The sequence below is a fragment of the Cupressus sempervirens genome, chromosome 10, assembly GCF_028749045.1.
Source record: "Cupressus sempervirens isolate cs-2001-9-10 chromosome 10, ASM2874904v1, whole genome shotgun sequence".
NCBI lineage: Eukaryota > Viridiplantae > Streptophyta > Pinopsida > Cupressales > Cupressaceae > Cupressus > Cupressus sempervirens.
This window is the reverse complement of record NC_143127.1, coordinates 800,039,915-800,050,225: the sequence shown is the minus strand read 5'-3', so window position 1 is coordinate 800,050,225 and position 10,311 is coordinate 800,039,915.

Sequence of the window (10,311 nt, the reverse complement as noted above, 5' to 3'; positions counted from 1 at the left end):
CAGACACTATGACAACTTCGCTCTCTTCAAGGAAAGCTCCAATCTATTCGGCGCTTCATCTCCCAGCTTCAAGATAAGTGTACACCATTTTCACATTTACTGAAGAAGGATGAGAACTTCAAGTGGGATCCTTTATGTCAGCGTAGCTTCGACCATCTCAAGTAGTATCTCATCAATCCCCCTATCTTGGTTCCACTAGTTCTCGGTCGTCCCCTGATTTTGTACATATCAACAACATCTACTGCTCTAGGGGCACTTCTAGCACAACTCGATGACTACAGCAGAGAAAGAGTCATATACTATATCAGTAGAACCCTAGTTGGTTATGAACTCAATTACACTCCTATGGAAAAAGCTTGTTTGGCAGTTGTCTTCTCAACTCAAAAGCTTCGCCACTACATGCTAAGTCATACCATGCAACTAGTCTCCAAGATTGACCCTCTCAAGTATATGCTCTCCTGAACAGCACTCACAGGACGGCTAGCAAAATGGGTTATGCTCCTTAGCGAATTTGACATCCAGTATGTGGACAGAAAGGTAATCAAAGGGCAAGCTATAGCAGATCACCTAGCTGATGCACCTGTAATAGATGCTTATCCGTTGATCACAGAATTTTTAGATGAGCATATCTGTCTAATTGAAGAACAACCCCCATGGAAACTTTATTTTGATGGCTCATACACATCTCATGGATCAGGGGCAGGAATATTGTTGGTCACACCTCAAGGAGATTACATTCCAAAAGCCTTCAAGCTACAATTCCCTAGCACCAACAATATAGCTGAATATGAGGCCCTCATAGCAGGATTAAAGATAGCTACAGAATGGAACATTGCTGAGTTACAAATCTTTGGCGATTCTCAGCTAATCATCAAGCAAGCCCTAAATGAATATCAAACCAAAGATGAAAAGGTATTACCCTACAAAGAGCTAGTTGATCGGCTAATCCAACATTTTACAAGGCTTCAGTTTACACAAGTGCCTCGAATATAGAACAATGCAGCCGATGCTATGGCTACTATAGGCTCGCTCTTGTAAATTCACCAAGCAGCTACACAGTATGAGTTTTTAGTGGAGCAGCTCCTTACACCTGCCTATGAGAATGAGGATTCAAACCATGTTTGTATCTTGGTTGGTCCCCAATCCCATTGGTACCATGAGATTCATGCTTACCTTAACGATGGTATCATATCCCCTCACCTCACACGTACCCAATGCCAGAACCTCATCCGAAAATCATCCCGCTATGTTATCATAGCCAATACCCTATATTGTCGGGGTTATCACGATACTCTCTCTCGATGTTTAGACCAAAATGAGGCCGCAATGGTGTTAAAAGAAGTACACTCCGGACTTTGCGATGCCCACACAAGTGGTATTGTCCTAGCGCGACAAATCCTTAGAGCAGGCTACTATTGGCCTACCATCGAAGAAGACTCCTGTGACTTTGTCATAAAGTGTCTCCCATGTCAACAACACACAAATCTTGTTCATGCTCCTGCACAAGATCTTCAACCTATTACACCACCTTGGCCTTTCGCTTTTTGGGGCCTCCATCTAGTTGGAACTATCACACCCCTGTCATCTAATGGACATAAATGGATAATAATAGCTACAGACTATTTCACTAGATGGGTGGAAGCAGTTCCCCTCATCTTAGCTAAAGGAGTTCAGGTCTCCAAATTCATCTTATACCACATTGTTTGCCGCTTCGGCATCCCATCCACCATCTTCACTGACCACGGAGGTAACTTTGAAAATCTCAACATGGAAGAATTATGCACTTCCCTCCGCATCCATCATCACTTTTCTAGCCCATATTTCCCACAAGGTAACCACCAGGCAGAGGCAACTAACAAAACCCTCCTCAAAATCCTAAAGAAAGTTGTCAATGATTTCGGTCATGATTGGAACCTACAAATAAATCCAGCCCTATGGGCCTATCAAACTTCCTTTTGTACATCCATAGGCACAACTCCATACTCCCTAGTCTATGGTGTCGAAGCGATATTACCTATAGATGTTGAACTTCCCTCCTTGCGCATATCTTTGCAAGGGCAAATATCAGATGAAGAATACAGAGTAGCTCGGCTCACCCAGCTAGATCTCTTAGACGAGAATTGACAACAAGCCTATGATCATCTCATAGTCTATCAAACTCATCTCAAAAGGAATTTCAACAAGAAGGTGCTTCCACGACACTTTGAGCCAGGTGACATGGTCTTCAAAGAAAACATGAAAGTCCAAGCAGATCGAGAAAAGAAAGGCAAGTTTGAACCTACATGGCTTGGTCCTTATGTTGTCACTACATCCTTTGGCTCCGGAGCCTATCAGCTATCTACACCAGAAGGAGAACTCTTGAATGATCCTACTAACATCATTCATCTCAAGAAGTTCTATGCCTGAAGATCCTTGGTATACCCAGCTTTTGAAAAATAAAAATAAAAATAGTAAAGAAAAATAAGCGTCCAATGGTGAAAACTTGGCAATTCAAGCGCCTTGGATAGGTACCTTGGTGAAAACCTAGTAATTCAGGTGCCTTGTGTGCTAAGACTAATCCATTATCTATCACTATCCTATCCCTCGTCCATTCACCCACCATCCCATAAAACACCCACTTGCTCCCTTGGTGTTCCAACTAAATATCCAAAATCTAATGGAGCTTGTAAATACCTCCTATACAGCTTGTAAAATCTTGTACCATACCTTGTATATCTGAATCTTGTCCAAAGTTTGTTCCATATTCCAGCCTGTAAATAATTTTGTATCCTAGCTTGTATGCTATCACGTGCACACACAAAACCCCATTTTCACTTAAGCTTTTTGCAAACCATCTACCTATCCACCTATCACCTATTATAGACATCACATCCTTCACAAACATTTCCATCTCACAAAAACCAAAACATGAACAAACTTGTACATTTGTAACATATCTTTGTCCATCAGCTTGTACATCCTCTTTAGCTTAGTACCATTGTATCTATCCAGCGTTCGTGTCAGTTTGTCCTTGATCAGCATCTTACACACATCACACATTTTGGTTAGCTATTCCAATGCATCCTTAAGCTAGATCTCATGTCACCAAAGTGTTATCCTTAGTTCGGCTTGCCAAACGCACCACTCATCCCAATCCACCAGCTTAGGTTCTCTCCAATAGGTCCTTGCAGGATATAGCTTTCCTCATGTCTGATCTTGCTCCGTTAGTACCTCATCCTACCCATCTCATTGGCAAACGGCTCTCTTTTGGATTTTCACTTTCTTTTGATTTGGAATCTTCCCTTTTGGGTCTTGAAGTATCTTTTCCAAACAATCTCCTTGTTCCCTCCTCAAGGTTGCCACGATCTTCTATATCATGGTATGCTGCGAATGGGGCAATTAGAGTGTAAGGTCTTGATAAAGTCTTTCGTTTGTTTTTCTTTCTGCTTGTGGGTTACCCAGTGTTGGTTCTGCACTGCTTCCTCTAGGATTCATGTGTGATGATGGGGCAACCCTTGCGTGTTTGTTTTGAGTCAGTTTGTCAGTCCTCTGGATAGTTGGTGAGCAGGCCTTGATGTTCTTGGTAACCTTGGCAATTAACCAACAGTCCTATAGCAAATCTAGTGCTCAACTACATGGTGGTACTTCTTTTTGAAGTATCCCCCCACTCAAAAAGCTTCAATGAAATTCCTTCATCTCCATTATCACCCATCCATATCCAGTATCCGTCTCTCCTATCCTAGCTTGTGCATCAGTACCTCTTTGAATCGCCACTCACGCTTAGCTTTAGGGATCCACAATCCTAGTCCTAGCGATCCACCAATCAAATCAATCCACCAAGCCTCATCTTTCGAGATCCACAATCCTAGTCCTAGGAACCTCCGAAAACCCATCTTCTGCCACTCTCACTCTTTGAAATCCTATTGCATTAGCTTTTTAATCCCCTCATCCATCTCTCCATCCTGGATTTCCTTTATAGCGCTCTGCTCCTTCATCCTCCCACCAATCCCAAAAGTCTTAAAGCTTGTTTCCTCTTGTGCCCTAGATAGCCCTTTATCATTCTCTTGTAGTGAGAGTTTGAGCTAATTCAACCCTTTCTCTTCGCCAATCTGAGTCTTCTTGCTCATCTCAAATTCTTGTACTTTTTAAGAAGCCATCGATCTAAGCTACCTATTTAAGAAGGCATATCAGATGTTGTATGTGGTTGAAGGACTACAATTTATGGAGACAAGTGGAGAATAAACTTGCAAGGAGAAGTGAATTTTTTGATGTGGGAGATTGCTTGAAGAGTTGCCAAGCAGATCTAAGTTATTGAGAGAGATGGAGTCCAGCCAATGAACCAAAATTGAGTTGAATGAATATCTGAATTTTCCAAGTGAGTTGTATGTTATCAGATCAAACCTAGTTTTTACTTTCTAATCGTAGTGATAGTAGTAAAATCCTTTTGATTAAGGTTGACCAAATAGTCATTTGTAAATCCTTTAATAAGGTGACATTCCAAGGGAATTTTCTAAAGTCCTCTAACAAGGCCACTCCTAATAGGGTGATTAAATCCTTTAATATGGTCACATCTAATGGTGTATTCTATAACCTTTAATTGGGTTGGCTCCTAATAGAGCTCACTTCAAAAGAGTGAAAAAGGAGTAGCATGTTACTTGTTGAATTTTCCCAAATTGAGTTTCCACGTTAAATTTGGGTGTTCAAAAATTTGTGTAGAAGACATATAGATTTCAAGACAAGTGCAAGTATATTTTAGTGTAAAAGACATTTAAATTTTTCACAAAGATTAAAGTACACTTTGACAAAGTTTTAAACAATTGAAAATAAGATATCGATGTTACAAAAAATGTGTATATAGTAGTAACATTTTCTTTCAAACATTATATTTGTTTTAAAAATATGTTGTAAAATAGTTTATTTTGTATAAAACTAAGTTAATTTCTCTATTTTTACACACTCCTAACTACTTTAATCTTAAAACTTACTCAACTGAATGAGAAATCAACAACTTGAGCTTTGTTTTTAAATTCAAAATCAAAATTTAGTTGATTCATCTCTTTTATTTTCTTCCTTTGCAATATTTGATGTTATGTACTTATTTGAAGGCATGTAGCATTCATTTTGCATTCATGTTAACAATAGACAAAATACATATTCTACACCTAGTTACACCTCCAATTGAGCTAAGGTAAGGATAATGTGAGGAAAAATATAATACAAACTCACCAAAATAAACATTTTTTAATATTGTGAGATAAGGTTGATATTGTTGATAAGGCAATGTGGTGTCTTATTTTAGTATCATAAATTTTCCTTGCACCTTACTCTCACTCCTAGAAATGGCTTGAGGAATGGTCAATCTATATATTTTTATATAGATGATAGATGGATAAGATTTGATCTTGTACATCATAGGATAACAATGACATATTTCAAATGATAAAATTCTTACTTGAACAGTGTTAAAGTTTACTATTAATCAATATTGCATCAAAGTTTCAAATTGATTACATATTGAATTCCACTCGATAAACAACAAGATGATACACAAAAATTTATAATTTCAAACCATAATTGGCATCTCATAATTGAATACACAATTATTATTATTATTTTAAAATAAACTAATGTCGAAAAAATATTGACTCTCTGTAGACACTTTCAATGTTGTTCTAGTTGAACTTTCAACAATGACCTCATCAAGGACATAACATCCTCATCAAACCAAGTTTTTTTCAATGCCAAAATGGTCCAAAAAATGACACTCAGTGGATAATTTTGATGAAACTTTCGATGATCATCTCATTGATTTCATAGCATCCTTGTTGAATTATGATCTAAGTCATGATCAAAAATTAGATCTTTGACACTATATTTTGCAAGCATTTGACCTCTTTTTCAATGCAAGATGCATCAAAATTTAGACACACAAGTTGCTCATCAATCAATTGACCAAAAAAATTATGACAAAGTCATTCTTAAAATATCGATCAATATGCGTAGAAAAATTGACCAATGAGCATCAAAAAATGAATACAATTTTAGTAGTGAGCTACCTCTCTTTGCTTTTCTCCTTCCCTTCTAGCTTGTCCAGTAGTAGCTACAACCAATCATCAACCAAGAACCTATAAAGGGAACTGTTAATTTCTAGGATTGTTGCAAATGTACTAATAATTCCATTGTATTGATTGTGTTCCAAATGCAAATAAAGGCTTATAAATATGAAAGACATGTGTCTACGTTTAATCATCACTAGTTAATATATTAATATAATAGTAATATAAATAATCATTTATTTAATACATATTATATTACATATATATATATATATATATATATATATATATATATATATATATATATATATATATATATAAGATATTTATCTTAAAGATGACTTACCATCAACAAGGTATCGCATGTTAAAATCAATCTGATAGAAGCTACAACCTTAACACTCCCTCTTAGCTAGGGAGGATTTATAGAACACATTATCCTCTCAAGAATATGAAGAGATATCATCTCAATATGATATTCAATTTACTATTAGGCTAAATTTATCACCTTTCATAACACACAATTCAAGCAATTTCGATAACTTTAAAACACCACCTTAAGTGTGGTCTATAGTAATAACTATGTCATGGTATCCAGCAAGATCTGACCCAAAGAACCATAACAAGTTGGTTATCATGGCATCCAAAAAAATCTGGTGCAAAGAACCATGATAATAGGTCTACCATTTATAAGATCACCACCTTACAATGGTTACCTTTTGTTTGTTTGTTATAATGATTTCTAGCTCTCTCAGACAAATATTGAATGAAGTTTGTCATGATAATAGGTCTACCATTTATAATATTGTCATCTTATAATGGTTACCTTGTATTTATATATGTTAATGAAAGATTGTCACCTTTCATTACATATCATATGTGAAATAGTAACCACCATGAACCCAGTCAGAGGGTGATACAAAGATTTTTACCTTAATTTTCTCTCACATAGAAGAATGCATTACAAGGAGTTTCACTTAGAAATTCTCTTCATAAAGAAGATATCATTCACAATAGATTGGACCTCAAAAATTCTCCCTCTAAACATTTGTCCTAGGAAGTCAGGTCCACTAGTTACTTACTTAGAAGCTCTCTTCACCCGAGGATTCCTATTGAACTCTCTCTAAATATGATATCAATCTTCCAAATTTTTGTTGATAAGTCAGTATTTCCTCATGATGCATTCAAGAGTAGGCCCATAAAAATCATGTAGTCACACACATGTATTTCTAGACTCCCTTTGAGTATTAATCTTCTAACCTCTCGTGTTTCCTTCGAAGAAGTGTCATACTCCCTCTTAATGTAGAAGGATACTCATAATTTCAATCATTAAAGATATTTTCTTCAAGAGCATCACTTTATCCAGCCCAATAGTAACTTTTTTTAAGCTTCCTAATGTGTCATTCTTCTTTTCCTACAAGATCAACTTTAGGTACAAAGGAAAAGATCAAGGAAAATAACTCTTATAGTATGCACGTATAATTACAAATAAGAGAAAGACTATAATAAGTAAGTAAATATAATACTCAAAGATAATAGATACTTATATCTACATTAATGTTCTTGATACAAGTTTCTCCAATGAAGGTCCATATGGGAATAAAACATTGGGTAATTATTCATCCCCCCAAAATGTAAAATTCCCACATACTTAATTTTTATATCATTAGTACTAATGAAGAATTTTAACTTGACATCCTCAAAATCTTGTACTAGAAACTTATCATAGGAAGATTGCCAATATATGGGATTTTAATCATATCGAAAAAAAAATTATTTTATTTATTTTATTTGTTTACTTTGGTGCAATATATTAAGGGACTTGCTCATTAAGTTCATCGATGACTCTATCATATTTAGTAAATACCCTAAAGATAACAAGCACCCTTTAGATATGACATCTGAGAATGGACCTAAGAAAGATTCTTAGTTCAACCTATTTTTTAGTTACTGCTTTCTTGGCTTCCTACTTTGTTTCATTGTACTTATGCCTGCACATATGAATTTTTGCTTAGTAGATTGGCTTAGTAATTTGAGACAATCCTCTTGGATCCTCTATCTATACTATGAATTGTTGTTTTAAACTTTATGTACTGAGTAAGATGTAGCAGTGATAAATTTATTTCAAAACATCATCACAATCTTTGCTATGACAAATTGATATATGCAACTATTAACAAGATTATTTAAATTCCCAAGAATTCTTTTGTTAGATAATAACTCTCATATAACATGTGTCTTTAATGTGCTAGTTCTTTCTTGATGTTGATAATGAAATGTATATAGAGTCTACTATAATTGTTTCCTTAGTTGATATGACTCTTATAATATTTTGGTGAAATGAATTTAGTATATTTATATAAATATATATAGCCTTCCAATAGATATCGTTCTATTGAAAAATACCATGTTGACTATTGTTAATACCATTATGTATTTTCTACTCCTTTTCACTAATGAAGAAGGATATGTCTTCCCTCTCAATGTGCAATATGATTCTTATTCTTTTATAAATATCCTTCTTTATATGTTATCCTCTCCAATCATTTATACAGCAAAAACTACAACCTTCATTATAAATTACGATCTCCATTATATGAACTATGATCTCCTACATATAAACTATGATCTCTATTTCAATTTCCATGTTTTGAAACTCCTCTTCAATAATAATATTTTACAGTGATCTAAAGCTCTCTTTTTTTTATTCCCCTCTATACTTCTCTGATCATCCCTTCCCTTATCCTCTTATCCACAGACTACTTATGTGTTGACTTTTATTAATACAAATACCTATTATCAATTGTTCATGGTGTCTATATGTATTGCTAAAGTTTTCTTTATTTTTCCTCATTCTCATCCAATTCTATATTCTTCCTTATTTCCTTACATTTGTAGTCTAGCTCTAATACCATGTTAATTTATAGGATCATTGTAAATGTACTAATAATTCCATTGTATTGATTGTGTTCCAAATGTAAATGAAGGCTTATAAATATGAGAGGAGGAGACATGTCTCTATGTTTAATCATCACTAGTTAATATATTAATATAATAGTGATATAAATAACCATATATATAATATATTATTATATCATTATATAATAATATATAATATATATCATATTACATATATAATATATTACATAGATTATATATAATATATATGAGATATTTATCTTAAAGATGATTTACCATCAACAAGGTATCTCATGTTAAAATTAATCCGACATAAGCTACAACCTTAATAGGAACTAGTGGTACCCACCTTGCCACCATAGCTAGACCTTCCTTTTTAGTATACAAAAAATGAAGGGTAGAAGGTGATGAATGCATAACCCAAATTGCAAGCCTTGTCACATCATCAAACCTCTACTCCACACTCTTTTGTCTTGCCTCCAAATTCTTAAAGCTCTTCTTCAAAGTGGTAAGCTCCACCTTCTTGGATTGGGTTTCTCCTTTGGAGGCTAGTTGGGTTTCAATATCCTAACCTTGCTTATAAATTATAGATAGGCATGAGGGGGAGGTGATAGTATCTCCCTTGTCTTCCACCCTCCTAGTTTTATCAGGAGTTTCATTCTTGAAAGTATCAGAAACATGGGATAGTGTAGACCTTAAGTGGCTAACCATAGGGATAATTCCCCCCTCCCCCCTTGCCATTACTAGCAGTGTCTTCATTATTATCTTCAATATATGTTTTTCTATTGGCCTTCTTGCACTACCTTTTTAGAGGTGATTTCTCTTTCTACTACCAGTGGAATCCAAGCTAACCAAGTGGTCATGCTTAGCTTTGGGATTCTTTTGTATCTACTTCTTCTTATTCCTAAGGGACCTCTTTCTCCCACTCTCTACCTCCACATTAGATTCAAAAATCAATATTTTATTCTCTATTTTAATTTGTTTGAGAAATTTTAGTAGGGATGCCTTAAGACATTTAGTTTCCATAGCAGTAGAAACTTGAGGGGTCAAGGTGGAGGTAGTTCAGTTTGGCAACACAATCTAAACATTAATAGGTTGGGGAGGGAAAAGAGATTTGTGGAAGTTGTAGAGGTTAAACATAGAAGCCTAATGAAGGACATTATAAGGTTTGCCTAGCTTCATTTTTTTCCTAACTATAAGAATTTTCCTAAGGGCAACATTCACCCAGGAACTAAGAACTCAAACACAAGCACAATTGTAGACCAAGAGAGAGAGAGAGAGAGAGAGTATGATCAGAATGATTATATATTCAATATGCCATATTAAGAGTACACTAGGAGTGCCTATACATAAAGGC